Source organism: Mesoplodon mirus, assembly GCF_964341445.2.
Source record: "Mesoplodon mirus genome assembly, chromosome: 7".
In the NCBI taxonomy this organism is placed as follows: domain Eukaryota; kingdom Metazoa; phylum Chordata; class Mammalia; order Artiodactyla; family Ziphiidae; genus Mesoplodon; species Mesoplodon mirus.
In genome coordinates, this window is record NC_138983.1 from 76,235,551 (window position 1) to 76,259,892 (window position 24,342).

Below are 24,342 nucleotides of genomic sequence, written 5' to 3' on the forward strand. Positions count from 1 at the left end.
TACATGACATCACGATTACTCACTTATCTTATAACTAGAAGTTTTTATCTTTTGATCATCTTCACTCATTTTCCTCACCTCCAACCCCCAGCTCTGGCAACCATCATTCCATTCTTTCTATCATGAGTTCAGTATTTTAGATTTCACATATGAGATCCTAAAGTATTTCTCTTTCTCTGTCTGACATTTCATTTAGCATAATGCCCCCCAAATCCACCCATGTGGTCACAAATAGCCAGATTTCCTTCTTTATCACGGCTGAATAATAGTAGGTTGTATGCACCCCATTTTCTTCATCCATTCATCCACAAAAATCACTGAGGTTGTTTCCATGTCTTGGCTACTGTATTGGGTTGGCCACAAAGTTCATACAGTTAATGAATACACTGTTCAATAAAACTTGGTGAAAATGAAAAATGTGTCTTTCATTTTTACTTAAAATAAATCTTTGACAAAGCCAGCTAGGCATCCCTTTGAGTAATGACTTATATCGCATTGAAATATTTTAAACATATGAACAGTAATAGCTTAAATGACAAATGTTACTAATATTGACACAATTGATCAAGGAGAATATGTTAGAATATGTTAAAATGCAGATGGACAGTGAAAGAACAAATATAACTTTTAACTAAATATTGTCTTGATATTTAGACCATTGGTTAAGAACATGATAACAGGTTTCATCCATTTCAAGAAAGCAGAATATTTGCAGATCACTTAACATTTACTAGGTATGTTCTCAGTCTGGAAGGATATATTTCACTTACATGTGTCATTTAATTTAACCACATCCCTCTGTAATAGATAGTGTTATCCCTATTTGCAGATAGGAAACAGGTTCAGAAAGATTAAGAATGTTACCTAATTCTAGTAAGTAGCCAAACCTAAACTGATCTAATTCCAGGGCAAAGCTCTTTCTGACACATCAGTGTGGGTCTTTATCTCTTTGAGAATTGTTGAACATTAAAAGCCTTCTTCCAGGTAAATGCATAAAGAAACAACATGAGCAATGATATAATAATACAAGTCTCACTAAATAATTGGTGTGTTTGGCCTTGCTTTTGCCGATAGATCTTTTGCAAAATTGCTTTTCTCTGAGATTGTGGACTTTAAATACTTTCTTTGAAGACTTTCCTAAATTATACCTATCAGAAAGCTACTTTGCTTTAAGGCTAAAGAAAAATGAAAGCTTACTTAACTACACTTAGGTGCCAGGGTCATACTACGAACTCTACACCTGCCAGGATTCACGCTAAGATAGGGTGGCTCCATAAACTGTCCATAGTACTGTGATTTCTTTCTGATATTTTGAAGTAGAAATAATTTAATAACTATTCACAAAAGAGAGAAACACTGTTTCTTCGTCCTCAATATCATACTGCTGTAGGCTAATTCTTTTTCTCTTCTGTTGCCCCTTAGTATAGAGAGTGTGTTTTGGGGACCCTCCTTCACGATCTTCTCCATTCCAAGAGCATCTTACATAAATCCAGGACTTCTCAAGCAACCAGTTTTGCCAGATGGTCTTAGGGTTGGTTGTACCCATATATGTATAATCCTGAACTTCTCAAGTAAGGTCCTTATAGAGCATAATGGCTAAGAGAATTGGTGCTGATACCAGACCTGAGTTCAAATCCTGCCTATGCCCCTAACTAGCTGTGTAACCTTGGAGAAGTAACTTAATCCTTAAAGGGATTAGATTTCTCACCCGGAAAATGGTATAATAAATGCATCTACCCCATATGGTTAGTGTGTAAATTAATGTAACTTGAGATGGTGCATGTTAAGCATTAGCACAGTGCCTGTCTCTTGTTAGTAATACCTGCTTTTATTATTAATTATTCTCTTTATATTCTCAGTTTCAGCTATATGCCTAACATATAATAGTTGTTCAGCAAATATTTACTGGATTGAACTAGCTCTGAAATTTAAGCATTGGGTCAACAGCAAAGTAGTCACCCCATCAATATTTCTCCCACAGAAAGGGAGAATAGATGGAAGCCAGCCATCATACTTTCTTTTCTTATTCTAAACTTCCCATCCAGGCCCAGCAATAAAATAATCTTCCTGAACCCCAACAATTTCGAGAATTTTTCAAATCACATTATTTGAAAATAGTTGGGTTTCCCTAATCTAATATGTCCCAGGGCCCCAAGGTCACCAAGCTTATATTAATGAAGTCTAGTTAAGATAAATGATTACACTTAGTAAACCAACTGCTTATGAGCTCATTGGGCTTTGTAAAATGTACTATCTGCACTTCATAGAGACACAAGTATTTTGCTTTTGTAGGACACTCAGCAGTCAAAGTAGTCTTTCAAAAAGCACAAATCAGATGCTATTATCGCACTGCTTCTGACCTCTAAAGGCTGTCTATTGTAAAGAGATTAAATTTTCAGCTACTTAGCCAGGCTCACAGGGACCATGGGCTCTGGTCACTTACTACATCTTTCCCTGACCTTCATGGGGTTCGAGGCACAGTTGTCTTTTTCAGTCCCTCAGATGCAACAAGCTCTACTTCTTGCTCTCCCAGCTTTAGATTGGCTAATCCTTCTACCCAGACCAATTTCCCTCTGATCATTAAGGTCTCGGTTCAAACGCCACCACTACTATCTTGACCAAAGAGACCTGCCTCCTCACTGCCTCTCTGTCCCATTGTCCAGTCGTATTTCTGTCTCTGTACAAAATTTATTTACATGTTTACTCTGTCTTCCTCCACCACTGGACATTTGCTTAAGAGCAAGGACTTTGTAATTTTTTGCTCACCACTGAATCTTCCAAGGCTTGCAGCAGACACTGGCACATAGAAGGTGTGTAGGAAATGTGTGTCTAATAAATGAATAAATATGTGAATGAAAAAAAACTGAAACACTAACACAAGAATATTCTCCTTTCAAAAGAATAATGAAAAATAATTTCATTCAATAAGAGTCCTTCTTAGTTACTGATACATGACTTAGTAGTTCCCAATGAATTTAAAATGTTCCATTATTTTCTGATACTTCACAAGTCATTAATTAAATGTTGCTCACATTTAAGGCCAATCTGTGAGACATTATGAACTTGTCTACTCTAAAGTTCCAGCATTAACTCAGGCGGGGCTTCACCAAGTACTGATCCTGTGACCTTGGCCTCTCATTGCCTCAGTTTTCTCATTTGTAACATGGGTATAATAATAGGCTTATTTCATAGGCCTCATATATATGTGTGTGTGTGTGTGTCTATATATATGGATTTAAACGGTGTCTTAGAATAGTGTCTGGCACGTGAGAAGCATCACAGAGTGTTGACTGCTGCTACTAGAACCGTTATTATGAGAACTACCTGTTGAGAATAATCCTTCATATACTGGTTTATTCCACTGGAGATAAAGGAAACTAATAGAATGTTAGAAAGCAGATGAAACACAGAAAGCCAATAAAATATACCAAGACAGAAGATGATGAGAGTGTAAAAGCATAGAAGAAAAAAATGGTTTTTGTGTTTCTTATTCTTTTTCTTTTTTAAAGAAGGAAAGAGCCTAGAAATAGGACAAAAACTATTCATTGGCTCTACTGACATGGGGATCGCTGGTGACCTTCATAAGTAAAATTTCAGGACAGTGGGCAGTGAGGTTACGGTGAGAGAAGTCAGACAGATGTAAATTATAGAGTAAATGGGACGTGAGGAAATGGAAACAATATATGAAGATAACAATTTTGAAAAGTTCAGACATGAATTGGCTAAAGAAGATATGCAGGGATTAGGGGAGGAGGGAGGCTTTCATGTTACACGTATAGTTTTTAACATTTTAAGGTGGAGTTACTAGTCTAGAATGAGGTTGAACTTTGGCAAGAATCCTTCCTAAGGAGTAGATGGGCTGTAGAAGATGCAGGGCTGTGAAGTACTTGAGAAGATGAGGGAGAATGAAATGCTCTCTGTAGTGCACACGGCCTTGTAACTTTAACTCCTGTAGTAAAAGGGAATACAAAGGTCAACGCAGATGCTAATGAATTAATGGATTTGGCAGTGGACTATTTACTGACCTCTGTGTTCTTAATGAGCTATGAAGCACCTCACCGGCTCAGAGTGAAGGAAGTAGAGAGGATGGAGGTTAAGTAAAGCTTCTAAGAAAATAGTCCTTAAGGAGAATTAGAAAGAGCTTACTGTAAGTCAGAGCAATATTTCCAGTCTTGAAAATCCATTTGAAGCTGGTGATTATTAATTTATTGGAATACCAATTTGCCCTGCCACATGATTTTTCTCCAGCTACCTGGATGTAAGTTACACAGAGGCAGAAGAGAGTGAGAGATAACAATGGAGGGAAAATACGATTCGTATTTTTTTTTGACCTTTTTCCACTTCCCCGCTCCAACTCTGGGGAGCCTTCACGGACATGGCTGCCCTCCCAGTCTCCAGCAGCACTCTGTTATCAAAGAATTCAAAGAAATGGAACATAGGTTTCCAACTTATTAATTTAGCAAAATCAAAAATTATATATAATGTCTTCCGTTGGCAAAGATTTTTGCAATATAATTTGGTTCCATCTTTTGACAAGTAATTTGGCAATGTCTAGCAAGATAAAAATGTTAATAGCTTTTACACATTAATTCTAATTCTGGAAGCTTATGCCAATAAATAATTTATAATCCAGAAAATTATTATATAAAGATGCTCATTGTCATGTCATTTGTAATAACAAAAAATTGGAAACACCTTTAATTGTTAACAATAGGAAAACAGTTTAGGAAATATCCACTTAGTAGAAAGTTACACAGTTACTCTATTATAATTACAAGATGATGGAGCAAAATAGAATAATGCTTAATAAAGAAAGAATGAAGAAAGTTGACCTACAATTGTGTCTTCCTTATGTCAGTAATTATGTAAACATATAAATATTTATTAAAACTTAAAACCAAAATAAAGTTTTAAAAGCTCTGTACCAGTAATGGGGATTTTATGTTTGTTTCAAAATATTTTTTAACATAACTCTTATAATTTTGTTTTTTCTACTCCTTTTCTTAAGAATTTCTGATTATTACCTCATTTTTCATTCCATAGTTTCAAATAAGGTCAGCAATTTTATCATCAGAGAAGATTAGACTTATTTGACACTTCATAATTCCAAGTTATTTGGTATAAAAAGACCATATACACTTGTAGGTGCTTTCAAAATAATATTTCGAGAATTTTTTTTTTTGCTTAGTCTTTCCTAGTATGGAGATTCAGCAAACTACCTAAAATTGCTAGCCATTCTTTTTACATTTTTCTCATTTTATTCTTTTATCTTGCCCTTCACAGAAATGATAACAAATGAGTCTGCAGTTGCATCTGCCAATTTCTTAAATCCTCTATATCCACATTATGAAATCATACTTATATGAATGCTTCCAGTATTTTCAGAGCTCTTTAGTTATTATACTTTAGCATTCTGTATGAAGTATCTTATGTAAGTGTAAAATTTAGACTCAACTTCTGGAAGTTTTTGATTTCTTAGTTCAAAAGTGAGAGATCCTTAGTTCAACCATATGATTAACAATTACTTGTATAGTAAGAAGCTCCTAAATTATTATTTTATGGATACCTGGCAGTTTTCTTGCCATTTCTCAGAGGTTCTCTATTAAACACATTCTCTCTCTTTCTCTCTCTCTCTCTCTCTCTCTCTCTCACACACACACACACATTGTGATTAAAAGCACAGACTTTGGCATTATGAAGTCTAAGGTTCAATTTCCAGTTCTGTAGTTTCTGGGCCACTTCACTTTAGGCAAGTAACCTAATGTCTCTGAACCTTGTTATTTTCATCTGTAAAATGGAGATTACAATTATATCAGACAATCATCAGAACATCCGTAATGATTTTAGAGTTTCAGAGTCAGGTACAAGCAGGCACTCAGTAAATGGCTAGTGCTTTTATTACTTTATTATTATTTAGGTCTTGGTTTTCCTTGAGTCTGTGAGTCCCCATAATGAAATGTAATTTCCAGTAGATTGAGTAATACCTATTTTCACCAAAAATTTTAACTGAGTTCATTACTTTCTATGCAACCCAGATTAGTTTTCTGCCTTTTTTTCTGTGCCGTCTGTAGGTGTTCAATAGATTTATTTAATAAATGTATGAATGCATGAACGCGTAGAGGAATTTTTAAATGCTTCTTTTTGAGAAGGTAGAACAAATGTGCCACAGTAGAACAGATAAGAAAATAGTCCATGGAAAAAATGGCAAAGTCACATATGTGCCCAGGGCCAGCCTAAGGAGAATTGCTTTTTTTTTTTTTTTTTTTTTTAAGGAAAAATGTGTTGAATAGCTTATTTTAATTATTTTTAAAAGTTAAGTACAGGGACTTCCCTGGCGGTCCAGTGGTTAAGACTTCACCTTCCAATGCAGGGGGTGTGGGTTCAATCCCTAGTCGGGGAGCTATGGTCCCACATGCCTCACAGCCAAGAAACCAAAACATAAAACAGAAGCAGTATTGTAACAAATTCAATAAAGACTTTAAAAAGTGGTCCACATCCAAAAAAAAAAAAGTTAAGTACAAAAATTTGCTGATGATTTACATATTTAGCACCACTAAAATAACGTGAGATTAGCTGTACTAAAACAGAATGTTGAGCTACATTCACTTTAAGTGACATTATATAGTCTAAATTTATGGAAAACTTCTGAAATGGCTGATAAAAAGTAAGATGGTGAGTGACCTTTGAGCAGAAAAAGACAGAAAGAGAAATGGCCTTTTCTACATTCTATTGTGCCTCTAAGTAAAATGCTTGGTAATCTAGCTACAAAGCAATATGTCATTTGGCTTTAGGCACCTACTGTGATTTACCTTGTGAGGATCAGATTTTGCCATGGAGAGGATTTGTAAAAGTATCACACATTCCAGTACCATTGGCAACCACAGCTACCAAAAACTCCAATTTAAATTGATGAACCTAATGTCAGATGATAGTATCATTTCCTTGTGGGTGTCTTGGGAAAAGATGGGTAGGAAATGTATAAAAGTGAATACTTTATTGACTGAAATAACAATTCATCATTTTGAAAACATAAAATACATTAAAGTTTTTATAGCATCATGCATTAATATTTCACTGTACTTTAGACATCGCCTACAATCAATGTTTTCTGCCCTTTGAAACAGAATCTTGCTTGTGGTATGCATTAATCATATAAAAGATTAAACACTGAAAAGAAATTCAGCCTTTAAGGACAATTTGCTTTGATTTATTCAGTGGGTTCTTCCAAAAAGTTAATACAAGAATTATTGCTTGTTGAACTGGAGTTACAAATTCTTTCAGAGTTACTTAGTATTTTCTGTAATATCAGTATCAAGGAAGGTAAAGCAAATTTACATATTCATTAGGAAATACAGGCACATAATCATAAAACAAGACAACACAGCGTTTTTATAGACTTTATTTTTTAGAAGTGTTTTAATTTCACAGAAAACTTGAGAAGATAGTGTAAAGTGTTTCCATATACACTAGACCCATTTCCCTCTATGATGATCCACTTATATTAGTATGTTACATTGTTACAATCAATTAACAAATATTGATACATTATCATTTACTATAGTCCATACATTAGTCCAGTTCCTTAGTTTTTACCTAATGTCCTTTTTCTATTCCAGGATTTCATCCAAAACATCACATTACATTTAGTTGCCATGTTTCCTTAGGCTCCTCTTGGGTTTGATAGCTTCTCAGATTTTCCTTGGATGACCTTGACAATTTTGAGTAGTTAGGGTTTTGTAGGATGCCCACTACTAGAATTTGTTTGATGCATTTTTCATGATAATATTGGGATTATGTGTTTTGGGGAGGAAGACCACAGAGTAGAAGGGTTATTTTGTCAGATCACATCAAGTGTACAAAGTATGAATATGCATTATGAATGCTGAGGTTGACTTTGATCACTAGGCTGAGGTAGTGTTTTTCAGGTTTCTCCATCGTAAGATAACTGTCTTCCCTTTTTCATACTGTACTTTTTTGGAAGGAAGTCAATATGCTCAGCCCACAACTAAGGAATAGGGAGTTATGCTTAAGATGGAGTACTACATAAACTATTTGGAATTCCTTTGCACTGGAGATTTATCTATTCTCCTGCATTTATGTATCCAATTATTTATTTATATCAGAAGAACTCATGGATTTTTATTTTATACTTTGGGTTATAATCTAATTCTACTTTAGTTACTTTATTCCTCAAATTGCTCTAGTCCTGACCCTTGTGAACTCTTTTCAGTTGGCTCTTGTGCCACTCTGAGGTATCCCCATCCTGTATTTTTTTTTGGAACTTCCTTACTTTCTGACACTATAAGATGGTCTTGTATATAAATCTTGTATATTTACTGCCCTAGTCCTAGAATCAGCTATTTCTTCAAAGATAACTAGGTCTTTTTAGTGGAGAACGGTATTAGACAGCAGGATCTGGGTGTGGGGTGTGCTAATTGCTGCTCGGATGTCATTGCTTCTAGATCTTCTCAGCTGACAGAGCAAAGAGATAATATGTGTGCACATTACCCATGTATATGCACATATCTATAAGTATCTCTCTACATAGCCATGTGTATTAAGGTAATATGAAGCAATATTAAGCTAAACATGAATGTATATTGATGTTTCCAACTTTAATCTGTTACCACATAGATCACCTTAGCCTCATCTCTTGCTTATCTTTAAATTTCAACTCCAGCAAAACACTTGGCTTTTAGAAGTATGAAAAGCAAATTGTAGCAACTTTGGGAAGCCACATCATCTAGTAGAATAATTCTTAAAGGGCAAGGTGTATATCATCAAATTTTAATTTACAGTCAGCAGTACTTTTTAACATCAAAAGGCCTCCAGACCTCTGCTTCCAAGAAGATGAAGTAGCCCATTTCTCCCAGGTTCTCCCACTTAAAACTAAAACCCTGAACATAACAACAAACAAACATAGGAAGACGCTGAAAGGTGGAAATGAGAAGGCAGACTTAACTAGGGACTTTGGGACTTGAGGAATAACATGGTGATGAGTTCCCTGTGTTTCCTGTTGCTTCCCATACATCCTGGAGAGGGTATTACAGGCACCCCCAATCAATAGCCACCAACAGAACAACAGACAAAAAAGCTTCAAAAAACCCCACAAAACCCTATTCCCCCTAGCCAAAGTATGAGGAAAGGGGTTTCTAAAGACAGAAGACCATTTGGGCAATAATAAACACACTACTCGAGCCAAGTGCCAGCGGAATATTGCACCCATCCCCTATGTCCTGTCGTTTCAGTTGGGCCAAGGTAGGATTTGATCTTCCACACCACCCCACTCCTGCCCTCCAGAAGAGGCAGCGCTCTGATTCCCCACCAGGGTTGTTTCAGTGTGGTCCAGTGGTGAGCTGAGCCTCCACCCCTTTCCATTAGCAAACAGACTTTAAAAGGTGGTGCCTGGGCTTCCCTGGTGGCGCAGTGGTTGAGAATCTGCCTGCCAATGCAGAGGACACAGGTTCGAGCCCTGGTCTGGGAAGATCCCACATGCCGCGGAGCAGCTGGGCCCGTGAGCCACAGCTACTGAGCCTGCACTCCGCAACAAGAGAGGCCGCAACAGTGAGAGGCCCGCGCACCACGATGAACAGTGGCACCCGCTCGCCGCAACTAGAGAAAGCCCTTGCACAGAAAGGAAGACCCAACACAGCCAAATAAATAAATAAATTTACTTATTAAAAAAAAAAAAAAAAGTGGTGCCTGACAGGCTTGTTAACACTGGGCTGCCCTCACACAGTCGTGGGGTCCAATGGTGGGACTTAGCGTCCATCTCTCCCTGACATCAATAAGAATAGGATGTTACGGGTTGGCGGGAGTAGGCACCCCACTAACCCCCAACACATGGTGTCAGTGAGACCCACTGGGGTGCTGAATCCCCAGAACCACCCTGAGGCAACAAGACAGAACGAGACGGCACGAGCAGGGCGAGTCGTCAGTTCTCTTCCTCTCACCCTGGAGTCAGTGGGGCCAGCAGGGAGCTGACCCTCTACCCACACCCGGCATCAACAAGAAGGAATGAAGTGGGAGGAAGGAGAGCAAACACTTCACTTCTCCCCTCCCCTGTGTCAAGAAATCTACTGGGGAGATGAACTTCCACTCCTACTAAAAGGCAACACAATGATATTAATGCTCCCACTTTTGGGGGGAAGGTGTCAGAAGGGCCAGTAGGATAGCTGAACTTCTACTTGATCTGTCTGCAGTGAGACAATGTAAGTGCCCACTTTTGCTGGGGTATTGTCAGTAGGGCCCAATGGAAATCTGTACGTAACCCGCCAGTCCTCATACTACGCCTCAAATAGGATGACTTCCTTCTAAAAAGTAATAATAAAATTAAATGGGTTACAGAGTCATATAATAACTCAGAATGTTTAGAATACAATGGCAAAATACTCATGACACCAAGAACCAGGAAATCACAGAATAAATGAGAAAAGACAATAAACATACACCAACACTGAGATAAAACATCTATTGAAATGATCAGACAAGGATTTTAAATAAGCTGTCACATAAATGCTTCAATTAGCAATTATGTGTTCCTTGACAGAAATGGGAAAAATAGAAATGTAAACAAAGAACTAGAAGCTATAACAATAAAAACAAATGAGAACAGTACAACTGAAAAATACAACAATCAAAAAACATTGCTCAAGAATAGAGTGGAGGGCTTCCCTGGTGGCGCTGTGGTTGAGAGTCTGCCTGCGGATGCAGGGGACACGGGTTCGTGCCCCGGTCCGGGAGGATCCCACATGCTGCGGAGCGGCTGGGCTTGTGAGCCATGGCTGCTGAGCCTGCGTGTCCGGAGCCTGTGCTCCGCAATGGGAGAGGCCACAACAGTGAGAGGCCTGCGTACCGCAAAAAAAAAAAAAAAAGAATAGAGTGGAGATTACAAAGCATAGAATCATGAACTTAGAAGAGATCAATACAATGTACCAAATGTACAGAGAAAAATAGACTGAGGGTTAAAGATGGGAGAAAGAACAGGATCTCAAGAACCTGTAAACAGTAACAAAAGCACTAACATTCATATCATCAAAGTTCCAGAATGAAAAAAGAGAGCAAGTAGGACTGAGAAAGTATTCAAAGAAATCATGGCTAAAAAGTTCCCAATTTTTTAGAAGACATAAACACAAATTCAAGAATCTGAACAAACCCAAAGAGGAAAAACGCAAAGATATCCTTGCCAAGACGTGTCATAACTAAACTTCTGAAAAGTAGAGACTAAAAAAATCTCGAAAGTGGACAGGAAGAAATGATGCATTGCTTATTGAGAAACACCAATTCCAATGACAGCATATTTCTTGTCTAAAACTCTGGAGTCAGAAGCATTGACATAACATTTTTCAAGTGCTAAAAGAAAAGAACTCTCAGCCACAAATTCACACTTTTTATCTCCACTTTCTTGTTTGACTTACATTAATGGACTACTAACTCATCTTTCTATATCCGGGACTGCCATCACCCTTCTCCAAAAATCTAGTCACAGTATTTCCAGAGTGATCTTTCTGAAAATGAAACAAATTTTTCTTATAAAAATACCTGATTGTGTTATGAAACTTTTCTCTCTTCTAAGTTACCAGTTAAAATCCTTCAATGGATTCCCATCTTTCTTGGAGTAAAATCTCACATCCCAACTCTCTTTGTCCTTTTGGGCTGCTGTAAGGTTATACTGCAGGTTGGGTGGCTCATAAACAACAGGAATTTTTTTCTCACAGTTCTGGAGGCTGCAAGTTCAAGAATAGGGTGCCAGTATGGTCAGATGAGGGCCCTCTTCTGAGTCACAGACTTCTCATTGTAACCTCACATGGCAGAAGAGCTTAGGGAGCTCTGTGGGGTCTCTTTTATAAGAGCACTAATACCTTTATCATTTCCCAAAGGCCCCACCTACTACTACGATCACCTCCGGAAATTAAGATTTCAACGTATAAATTTGGAGGGGAACACAAAGACTAGACCATAGCACTTAGTATATATACATGGACCATTCATGGTCTGGCTTCTACCACCCTCTCCATTGTCTTCTTTTCTTACACTCCAGTGAGCATTTCTTTCTTTTTTTTTTTGCGGTACGCGGGCCTCTCCCTGTTGTGGCCTCTCCCGTTGCAGAGCACAGGCTCCGGACGCACAGGCTCAGCGGCCATGGCTCACGGGCCCAGCCGCTCCGCGGCATGTGGGATCTTCCCGGACCGGGGCACGAACCCATGTCCCCAGCATCAGCAGGCAGACTCTCAACCACTGTGCCACCAGGGAAGCCCCAGTGACATTTCTTTTACTGATTATGAATGGAACTCCTTTCTGGACTGATGCTTAACCATTCATTTTCTGGCAAACATGAATTTATCTTCTCTTTTCCTCAAAAATTCACCCTTCCTTCATGTTACATATCCATTTCAATTGCCTTCTACAGGAAGCCCTTCTGATATCCCCCATATACTACTGTCCACAGCATGAATTAAGGTCTTACTGTGTCTTCCTATATCACTCTGTAATAATTTTTACGGTAACTATGGATTTTCTTATTTGAGTGTCACAATACATTGACTTCTAGGTGGCACGATAATGATTTTAGTAACGGTAACACTGGTGCCTAGTTTAACCCACGGCATACTTTAGGTGTTCAATAAATGTTTGTTGAATGAGTGAATGAATGAATGAATGGATGGTCAGTTTGAAATCTTAATCATGTTACTTTTCAAAAATCTGTTAAAAAGATACCCACAGTTTTCCAGAAGATTAGGGACTTAGGATCTTCAACTTGATTTAATAGAGGAAATTTTTACTCATACATCATGCTTAAATACCTCAAAGTAAAACCATTAACCCAGGAATTTAAGGTTACCCATTTGGACTTGCAAGCCAATAATTAATATCTCCTGCCCCGACTGTATTAGATGGTTTCAGTGCTCCACTCATATCTCCCCAGCACTCATCATTCCAGTATATGCTGATAGACTCATGTTACCACCTGCAATTATCCACCTTAGGGCAGGCCAGAAATGTACAGGAGTTAATGTATCTGGGTGTAGCTTTCAACCAAGGACAGAGGGGACTGGAAGATAAGTACTTCAAGTTTCTCACCAATTCTTGGGATAACTCTGAGACATGTTCTATAGAGTTTCACAGAACTCCCCTGAAGTACTGGCAGCAGTTCCCTGCAGGAGTAATTTATTCAGTAATGCACCTCTGTTGGCTTCCTTCCATGCCTCCATTCTCAATTCCCACTCCACTTCTGAGTCTTCTGGAAGCACCTCCCAGATGAACAGTTTGCATTCAAATTATTGCCTCAGGTTCTGCTTCTAGGGGAATTCAATTTATAGCCTCCTAACAATCCAGTGCTCCTTACAGAGCCATCACTGGTACAAGTACCAAGGCATGGCACATTATGTATCACCCCTCCTAAATCCTAATATTTTTAAACCGATAGGAAAGAGCATGACCTTGAGGAGAAAAATCATTTATATGAGAATAGCCAATGGATAAAGGGAAAGAGAGACAGTGCCATTTGTTTTCCATTAATGATAGTGTGTAATTTATGGGCAGATGGTCTAACAGGTGTGACTGTAATTTGAGGAGCCTGCTCCCTTGGTTACAGAAGACTGCTATTGTTATTATTATGGAAGCACAACCTCATGACTTTATTGCTTCACTTGATGTAGCCTTTTCCTTTACCCTTAAATCTTTCTACATCACTGAATTGCAGCCAACAGATTTACTTTCTCCCTATGGCTCCATCACAAAAAAAAGACACACATGTGCACACACACACAGAGTTTTGTGTATGCCAGTGCTAGAAAAGACAAGCTCATGGTGCATGTATGCAATGGGTATTGTACATTACAGGTCTCTGTGAAATAGTCTTCTGCAGGTTCCTATGTTTATTTTATGAATAATTAACTTTAGTAAAGTTAATTTCCTGAAGATCTTGATGAAGACTGAAGAAAGGAAGTAAATTTTAAAGAAAAAGACTTAGAAACTTGCCCTTTTTGCCCTTTCTTTGTGTCTTAATGAACAAAGGATAACTGGGACTTCTTTGAAGTCTCTGCTTGAGTTGAAGACACAAAATGCAACCTGTACTCTTATCATAATATGTTCAGTTTATGAGTACACAAACTTATAAACTGTGAATTTCCCTAAAGTTATTATACCATTTAGAAGATGTTTGCTGGGACGTTTACTTAAAACCAAACAATTGAGGTCTGTATGTCCAAATAATTTCCTTCTCTCTTTCTGTCTCCATTTCAGTTTCCTGAGTTTCTGGGAAGGCCTGGTTTCCCCAAAGGAAGGATTTCTGGTAGAAGTCTGAAGGTCTGACCCAAGAAAAATAATCCAGTATAGCCAATGAATTGAGGACAAGAAGTTTTCCAATCAAGTAGGAACATTTAATCTCATACATTACAATCACCTTAAGTAAGGTGTGCTGATAGCTGGATATGATTTAACTTCTTGGAAAATGATGCATATATAACCTGCCCCACAAGGAAGCTGTTCTCAATTCCCTTAGTGGTTGTGGTGTTTATCAGAGAGTGCCTTGGGGGAAGATGAATACAATAACAGTATGATGCTTTTTTTTTTCATTTTTAGCTCATTGTTGCCAAGTCCCCTTGGTGACCTTGGTGCCTGTGGTTTAATCCCAGGAGGTTAGACATGTGGAACAGCACATTAACCCTTTTTAGTATTTTCTCCCAAGACAAATCATTTTTATAGGTTGTCTCCATGGTCTTCTAGTTGCTTATCAAACTTAAGCATCAAGTCTTCTAAGTGAGCAATAGCCCCTGTCAGTGTGAGGAAATCAGCTTGGTTCTTATTGGGGCACATCTTCTTGGTCTTGGCACAAAGTGAGTTCACATAGGGAGTTAGAAGGAGGAGAATGGGGCATGCGAAAGGGGAGTTCTGTGTTCTCATTTACCTATGCATGTTGAAACTCCACTAACAGTTTTATTTTCATTAGCAATTTGTGATAAAAACTTAGGGTAGGGCTTCCCTGGTGGTGCAGTGGTTGAGAGTCTGCCTGCCGATGCAGGGGACACGGGTACGTGCCCCCGTCTGGGACGATCCCACATACCACGGAGCGGCTGGGCCCGTGAGCCATGGCCGCTGAGCCTGCGCGTCCAGAGCCTGTGCTCCGCAACGGGAGAGGCCACAACAGTGAGAGGCCCGTGTACCGCAAAAAAAACAAAACTTACCGTAAAGGGAATAATGAAGCTGTCCCACTATATGGCACAACAAAAGATAGTAGTGACATCAAAATCAGGGCCTGTCCATCTCATTTGCAGTTATATACTCAGTGTTTAGCATAGCATTTGATACCTCATCAGTATTCAATAAGAAGATGCGTGTTGAATGACTTAAGGATGAATTAATGAATGAAAAAAGTTAATATGGTAGAAAATGTGTTTTATCCTTGTATTTTCGTGTGTTGATTTCTGCATTTCAAGACCCAGCACTGTAACTGACACATAGAATATAAGCAGTAAAATTTGTTGAAAGAATGAATGAGTCCCCACAATTCTAAGAATAATTTTAAGACCAACACAGACCCCATATCTGCCAAGGTCTATGACAGAAGTATCCAGAGAAGAAAGCCTGATCTCAGCTAGTGGTAGAGCTGACAGAATTTATCTAGTTTTAATAATTTACAGCTCATCCCATTACATGTAGGCATAGTACCTACATGAGCCATACAATTAAATGTTGACTGAAAAAAAATGCACAACCTAAAAGTTGAGAATTATGTTTTATTTGGAGGACATACTGAGGACAAGTCAGGAGACAGCCTCTCAGATAGCTCTGAGGGACTGTTCTGAAGAGGTAAGGGAGGGCCCAGGATATCTAGGGGTTTTTGCAAAAAAAAAAAAACCCGGTAGTTGGATCATCAACATCTAGCTCCCCCAAGGTAGACTGCAGTGTGTTACCCTTCCCTCGGCCTACCCTGGGGCACCCTGAAGGGCCTACGGGTCTGAGTGTGGCCCAGCAAGCCCAGGGGAGCCGGCGGGTCCTCAGAGTTCTTGTCCTGAAACTGGTGCTGACGCGACGGGGCCACGAGTCTCTAGACACTTACTGCTGTTAAACGAATGCAGAACTGCGACTAAGGCCTCAGGGAACCTGCTTCACGCCTACCCTTCTGGATGCTAAATCAAGACCTTACGTCGAGGCTAGGGCCCCCGTTGAGATTCCCCTTAGCTCTAGAGCAGGGCAGGAAGAGCTGCCACCCAGGACCTGGAAGCACCCTCTTTCTTTCGAGAAAACTCTTTTTTTTCTCAGAGCCATGCCTGCAGGGACTAGAAACACGGCAACAACAGTGTTTTTCAGGTTTTTTCTGGCTGCAAGAATGGAGCTTTCAAAATGGGAAAACCAGGCTTTTCGCTATAGACGCCATGTGTAGATTGACACGCAGCCTAAATACGTGTGTTTTCTAACAAGTAAAAGAGACACAAGCTACCCACTGTGCCCTAAACTGAATCAACTTTTTAAAGCAGGGTGTTCTGCGACTAGCGAACGGCCTCAATGAAGGAATGCCTTCGGTCGGCCGAGGGGCCAGTGTATCTTCCAATATCCGGCAGTGTTACACGAAGAACTGTTCTTTAGTTGAAGTTGCAGTGCAAGCTGAATTTCCCCTTGAGGTATGGTGACCTCAGGTATGAGGTCCGGGGAAGAATTGCCTTCCTCCCCTTTGAAGTCCCAAACCACTACACCCAACATGTTTGTCTTTAGTTGAAAGTGGTATTTAAGGTGAGGATTTCAGCCATTTGGGAGATTTACTGAGTTCTCCTGGGTCTCTTCCATGTATACATATTATTAAATTTTGTTTGATTTTCTCCTGCTAATCTTAATCTGTTTCATGTCAATTTAATTCCTAGACTAACCAGAAAAATCTAGAAGGGTACAGGAAACTTTCTTCCTGCCCAACAGGCATTATAGTGCAGGGCACATTGCCTGCCTTTGAAAGCATCTGAACTTCTACACATTGAGAACCCTCTCCTTTCCATGCCCCTTTACCATAGGCATAAAGATTTCTGTGCACATCGAGGCTGAGAAGAACTCCTGAGTCCATCATTGTTTCTCCAGGCAGTCATGAAGACTGTCAGAGAGGAAGAACTTTTCCTCTGCCCTTCTGTAGGCAAATGGAGCAGGGGGTTCCCAAAGAAAAAGAATCAAATATAACTTTTTGACATAAGAGAAGCCATTTTAAGCCTAAATCATTTGTGATCTCAGCCTGGTCATGATGCTTGCTCTTGAACAGGTCTCAGTAATTAATGATCTTGTGAAATAAAATTGTCCCTTACCATCTGGTTCTATAAGAATGAAGTCACTAGCCACTGTAGTCTCTGACCTTGACAAAAAAGTAATCACTTGATCGAAAAGAGAACTGGAAATTTTTCTTTGAGCCAAATTTGAGGATTATAACCTGGGAAGAGCATCTCAGAAAACTCTGAAAGCTGTTCTGCCCATTAGAAACCCAGGGAGGTGTATAAGTTTTTTTTGAGACCGAGGGCTGTACATCAAATGACATGTTATTGAACGTTTACATAATTCAGATCTAAATGCCATCCTGCTGGTCATGTAACCCCTTACAAGGTCAAGAAGAAATGTTATCTCTTAAGGAGGGAGTTGTCTTGTTGATGTTAGGAGAATGTTGCTCTTTATGGTTGAGCAAGTGTCCCTGCCTATGGGGGAGGTTTGGTCAATGTATAATGCAGATGCACAATGCACAGTGTGGGGAGAGAGGAGACCAAAGGGCAGAGAAGAATTTATGTTTAAATTTCTCTTGTCTTGCCATAAAATATAAATTTTGTTTCACAACCTTCAACACACCCTGAATGAAATTCAGGACAGAGATCAGGAATGAGGCAGTCTATGCTCTGGGAAAACCCGGCAGAACAGGCCTTCAGATAGTTAGATATTTTCAGAAGATTTTATGAGCCCAGTTTCTTTTATCTTCTCATATCTAGAAAAGCACTAAAATCATTAATGGAGACATCTGCTCCTTGTGACTAGCAGCCACCATTTCGTGACTAGCAGCAAATTTCTGCCAAAATGTGTCCCTTATTCCATGTGTCCCCCTTCACCAAAATCACATACATGCTGACCTTCCCCCTAACTCTTTCGAGCAGTTCCTCAGAGCTATCTGAGAGGCTGTTTCCTTGGCTATAGTCCTCATTTTGCCCCAAATAAAACTTAACTCACAACTCTCAGTTTGTGCTTTTTTTTTTTTTTTCAGTTGACAGTTTAAAACTTTCCCAATTTGGCTGTTCAAGGAGCCACCATTTTGGGAAAATCCCTGGTGTTCTCCTTACTTGCTGCAAGTAATAAAGCCTTCCTTCTCCTGCCCTTTGGCTTGGTTGTGTCTTTTGGCTCAACAAAAGAAGTGTTTCAGGTAACACTTTTAGCTGGTCTAAGAATTAAATTGACGTGAGACTGATTAACAGGAGAAAATAAAACAAAAGTTTAATAATATGTATATCTAGGAGTCATTTTTGGCCTAAGCCATTTTGCAATGTAAGCCTGGCCAGGATGCTTGCCGTTGAAAGGGTCTCAGTAATTAATGATCTTAAGGGAACAAAATAATGCAGAATCAAAGGACTGTTTTCAGGTAAAAGAAGTAACAATAACAAAGATAATTGTAAAGACTCCCAGTTCTCTTTCAATGGTAAAGATTAGCCTGATCAGCTGGGAACATAAGGAATGATGATATTGACCTTTTCTGACCCTCATGACTTCAGTCCACTAAAGCTTGGACTCTGTGGACCACCCAAACCCCTTCATGAATATGCATATACCCTTAGCTTAAAAATTCCCCAATTTTGCTGTTCAGGAAGACACTGCTTTGGGAAAGACCCCCGGTGTTCTCTTTACTTGCTGCAAGTAACAAATCCTTTCTTCTCCCAATCTTTGTTTTTGTTGTGCCTTTCAGCTTGACACCCACCAAGAGGCAAACCCAGGTTTTTGGGTAACATTAGCTCTTTGGCTGGCAATGAAAATGACATAAGGCAGATTAACAAGAGACAATTAAATTATTATGTGCACATGGGGAATTCACATAAGTATGAAGAATTCCAAAGACAGCAAGACAAGGTGGCATATATATATTCTTGACTAAAGAGAAGTGAAACTGAGCAGGACCCTGTGGGGCTCCTGGGCACTAAAGTCTTTCTGTGTCCCCCATTTCTTGTTTGCAGGGACTAGGCTTCAGCCTCCACAACCTTCCCTGAATTCCAAAGGGTAGGGTCAAATAGTTGCTAATCAGGGAAGGGAGGGGCTGCAGAGACAAGGGAGGAACTGTCAAGAAACAATAGTGCAGCTTTGGGACAAGATCCTGGTTCTGCCTCAAGGGAAACATATACCAATAACTGAGCTCTTCTACAGAACTAAAACCCCCAACAAATGGAAGATGTTAACTACTTGATGAAGCATCCTTCATTCTAGAGAGAAGGTCACAGTTTGATAACCTTGAGAAGCATAGAAGCTCATCAGGAGACCACCTGAGGCCAGCTTAAAGGATTGCAGGCCCTGAACACACCATAATCCTTATCAGCAACCCTGACCTTGAACCATTGCTATAAAACTCCTCACCAAATCCCCCCAGGTTGGGACACACAGTTTTGAGGGCATTAGCCTGCTGTGTCCCCCTTTGCCTGGCAACACAATAAACCTATTCTTTTCTACTTCACCCAAACTCTGCCCCCGAATTCGATTCCATACCAGTGCACAGAGGCCAAATTTCGGCATCAGAAGGAGGTATGGGTCTGAAATTTCAAGGGGAAGTAAGGTAATTCACAGGAAGTTAAAAAGAGTTAATGTTTGGTAAACAAATGTTTGCTGATCCATCCAAAGACAATGAGCCACAGAGAGAATTTTTTTTTTGCGGTACGCGTGCCTCTCACTGTTGTGGCCTTTCCCCTTGCAGAGCACAGGCTCCGGACGCACAGGCCCAGCAGCCATGGCTCATGGGCCCAGCTGCTCCGCGGCACGTGGGATCTTCCCGGACCGGGGCACGAACCCGTGTCCCCGGCATCGGCAGGCGGGCTCTCAACCACTGCGCCACCAGGGAAGCCCCACAGAGAGGATTTTGATCAAATGGGCTTTTCAATGTTCCTCCTGTTCTACCACACCTAATATTATACTACATTTATCTCTAGTGATAGCTTCTTCCTGGGACAGGCCTCCTGTCTTAAATTATTTTAGGCAGTAAGGGGGAAGTTCAAAGGCTCTTCCTGAGTCTTTTGGGCCTGATTGTTTTCAGCTCAAAATAATCCACATGCCATAGTGGCACATCCTGTGGTGGCCTGCACTTAGACCCATTGGCTCCCACGTGCAAATGAGAACCATGCAATGACTCAGGGAGAGCCCTGAGCACATTATTCAGATAGACACCAACATGATGCAATTTTTCTTCGGTGTGTTCAGTGAGAGAAAGCAATCCAAGAGGCACTGCCCTTTTACTTTGGGGGAGGTTGAAAGTCCCTTCTTGGAAAGGAAAAATAAGTACTTTTAGAGCATTGAGAAAACCTAAAACCTGTGAGTCAGTTTTTTTAAGTGCAGAGTTAATTTTACCCAAATGTGTTTTCTTAAAAATTGCAACCAGTCAAGATCAGTCTCTTCGAGGGGTGTACCAGCTGTGATATTTGCTGACTTTACACTGTTCTGAAGTTGAGGACACCTGCCCTCTACTCAGTTAATGTCTATTTTTATTAACTTTTAAAGCTGTTTTAAGTAGGAGATCTTTTACTGGAGCCTGAGGATTGATAACGTTAACCCCTGTGACACTGCTCTGTTACCTCACATCAACCAAAGAATTGTGCAGGAGCTGATCACATACCCTGTGATTCCCCTCTCTCACCTGGTATTTAAAAATGCTTTCATGAAACCCATCAGGAAAGGGGGTTCAGGTGTTTTGAGCACTAGCTGACCTGAACTCCCTGCCTGGCACCTGCAATAAACGCTGCACTTTCCTTCACCATAACCTGGTGTCAGTAGATTTGCTTTACTGCACATGGGAGAGCAGACCCACGTTTTTGTCATCAGCATATTTATATATATTATTATATATTGTAGGCAATGGAGATATTTTACTTCTTTCCTATTGTGCTGTTTTATTTTTTAACTGAGTTAACCATGAAAGTCAATTTTTGTTGATAGAGGAGAAAAGGTACAAATTCATGAGCTATAGTTAAAAATTTAAAGCTTTTAAAATGCTTGTTATTTATAATGAGATTTATATAATAGAGAATTAGGAAATAATTCTGTATTTAAATGGTTCGATTGTGATTGTGGAACATGAAATTGGTAGTCCACAGGACATATACTAAATTTTCACCCTTAGTGATACTGTATTTGTACTGTCCATGTCAAGCTAAAATGTTGTTTTTCAACAATCTTTAGCAAACATATCTTAGTTTTATTATTCAGAGGGAATATAGGAGCTCAATTTGATATAGGGAACTTGAGCATTCCATCAACATGAATTTGAAGAATACACTAAGAATATCTTCTACATTACATTGGAGTAGTGAATTCCTGGTAATTATTTAGGGAATTCTTTTGAAAAATATAGTCACCAGGGGCCAATAATTGAATTCTATTGAAATATAGAGATAGATATTAATAAGAATGGAAAATCATATTTTCATTTTATATTGCCCATATCTTCATTTTATTTGTAGGTTTTGAAAGTTTGCAAGAGAAAGATATCAGAATTTATACTTCATTCAGCAGAATCCCTTGGACCAAATGATCACACACTCAGAATACATAAGTGGAGACATTACTGACTGTGGCCCAGGAGACAAGGACAAGACCTAGAAAAGACACAGTAAATAATGGAGGGAAAGAAAGATTGGAATAGACAGGCATTTCTCTTAATGAAAAATGTTAACAGTAGAATCCTTGAGGGAGAATCTTTGAAAACATTGGATTTCTATAACAATAAAAAATTGAGTCCCAAAGTACAATGAGAAATAACAATAATGAATAAATAGGATAAAGAAATTATATGTTAACTGGCATACATTCCAGGCGATGATCAGACTCCTGCAGAAACCAGGGCTTTCTGGCCTTTAATTCCCCTCGGGCAGAACCGCAGCGCCCCTGTCCCCAGCCCTCAGCCATCACCTCCAGGACTACAGAGGCAGAGTCCTGGCCCTCAAGTCAGGCTGCCTCACTGACTTGAATGCCCATGGAAAAGGGAACATTGATCCTGACCTGAGACACAGCCCTCAGATGTTTGTAAGCTGGAAAGTCTGCATCAGACTTCCTCCTTGCATCTCTCTAGGGTGAACTAGGGAAAACAAAACGTCCCAAAACCCTTTCCCACAGAAGAAGTCTGGGAAAAAACACATGACGATCTTGGCCTTGGTGCCAGGTGAGGCTGATATAACTAGAGCACACCTTCTCCTGGGTTTGGTACCAGAATCCAGGGCCCTGGTGGGAGGACCTGGGCTCTGCCCTGGGTTCCATGGACACAGACAAGCAAGTGTGATCTCAGCAACCTTCAAGGACCCAGATGTGAGAAAGAGGCAATGAAGACACGATGGCTGCTTCAGGGTGGCTTGGTGTCAGCCTAGAACAGCTGGACTTCATAAGGAATAACACACTGTGGAGGGAAATAATAAAGAATTTATAATAGGAACAGAAAATAGTTTTATTTGAGCCAAGCTGAGGGCTATAATCTGGGAGGCAGCCCCTCAAAAGGCTCTAAGGAGCTTCTCCACTGAAGCATGGTAGTCTTATACTTTATCAGAACAAAGAACATACATCCAACATGACAGGGGTCTATTCCTTGAAGATTTCAAAAGAGACAGATTGAGGACATGTGTAGTGAGACAGTAGGATCCTGGCACGTGGGAAAGGAGCCTCGTCTTCGAGAGGGTGTGAACACGGGCATCGTAAGAAGGGAGTCACTTATCCTTCTTTTTGAATCAGACATTTCTTTTCCTTAATGGTTAAAGCAGATGTGCTGTGTGCTTGACAAGCTCTTTCAGTTCACACAGACTTTACACTGAACCATGTATAAGCCTAAATGACTTCCCCATACCTCATTACGTGAAAAATTTCTCCCTCAACACTATAATTTGGGGCTTGACTGATCTTGGCGATAAACCAGACACATAATACCCTCAGCTCTCTAGGCCTCTCCACCTGCAGATCCTGCTGTATCCTCCCCCCAGGGCACAGCACCACAAGAGGGTGTCAGGTGAGGGGTTTGGGACTCAGAAAACTGACTCCCGAAAGTGTTTCTGTTTTCCAAGATAAATAACAATACAGTTTGGATTCTAAAAATCATCCAAATAAGTGAAAAAAAAAAAAAAATGCTAGACCAACAGTGAATCACAGTGTTTTTCATAAGATAAATGAATGTTATATAATGAAAGAGTAAATAGAGCCCAGAGGCTTTACTATGTAAAATTAAAATGGAGTTCAGTAGTGTTTAAAACACATCCAAAGGTCACATTTATGAGCTGCAAGTCCAGCTGTATTCCACAAGAATTTAGGCAAATGCATGAAAGATGAGTTATGAGTAAAGCACTATCCCCAAACTGTGGGTGTGGGGAAACTCATCCTAGCACTTTGTGCAGAACTAATACATGGCAACCATATCTGGTTTCAAAACTGATATTTTCTGCAACTAAAAAGGCAGAAATAAGCTAAATAAGCTACCTATCCCCCCTTTGTCCTTCAGTTATTAATTAAGACTCCTATTTCTTCCTCTCTTATCTATTTTTTAAATTCCAATTTCAAATGCCAAAATATTCAGCTATTATATATGATATTGTTCTCTTAATTTAGTCTCTACACAGCCTGAAATTTCTTTTTAATTTCCCTATTATATAATTAGTTTTATATTCATCAATTATGTGATATTTCCAGCAGGTACTGAGCTTTTATGCTCCAAATGTATGCCCTTCCATACTTTAATGCACATAAATATACTTTATACTTTTACATCAATTTAAAAGGTAATCTACTGAGCGCAAATTCTGTCTTCAGCATTTTGTTGGGGTCAGCAGTGGGGAGAGAAAATGTAGAAGAAGGAAAAGACATGGCTTATTGTTCTCAAAAGAAGTTACAGAGAAACCTCTGACTTCCTTATCAAAAGGAGGCCCATTTCTTTTTCAATGTCTTCTTTTTTTTTTAAATTTATTATTTATTTATTTATTTATGTATGGCTGCATTGGGTTTTCGTTGCTGCGCGTGGGCTTTCTCTAGTTGCGGCAAGCAGGGGATTCTGTTCATTGCGGTGTGAGGGCTTCTCATTGTGGTGGCTCCTCTTGTTGCGCAGCACGGGCTCTAGGCTCATGGGCTTCAGTAGTTGCAACATGCGGGCTCAGTAGTTGTGGCTCGCGG

At 39.6% G+C, this 24,342-nt stretch overlaps 1 protein-coding gene across 7 annotated transcripts in view; it reads left to right on the forward strand.

Annotated features, from left to right (window-relative positions):
• LOC309808565 (interferon regulatory factor 6-like) overlaps positions 1 to 24,342 on the forward strand; it is a 726,310-nt gene that overhangs the window by 162,195 nt on the left and 539,773 nt on the right. The window contains exon 3 of one of the 7 annotated variants that reach the window (XR_014294752.1): positions 14,245 to 14,371. The exons of the other annotated variants lie outside the window; for them this stretch is intronic. The gene's annotated coding sequence lies outside the window, so the exon portion shown is untranslated. The remainder of the gene's footprint in view (positions 1 to 14,244; positions 14,372 to 24,342) is intronic. 7 annotated transcript variants of the gene reach the window in all.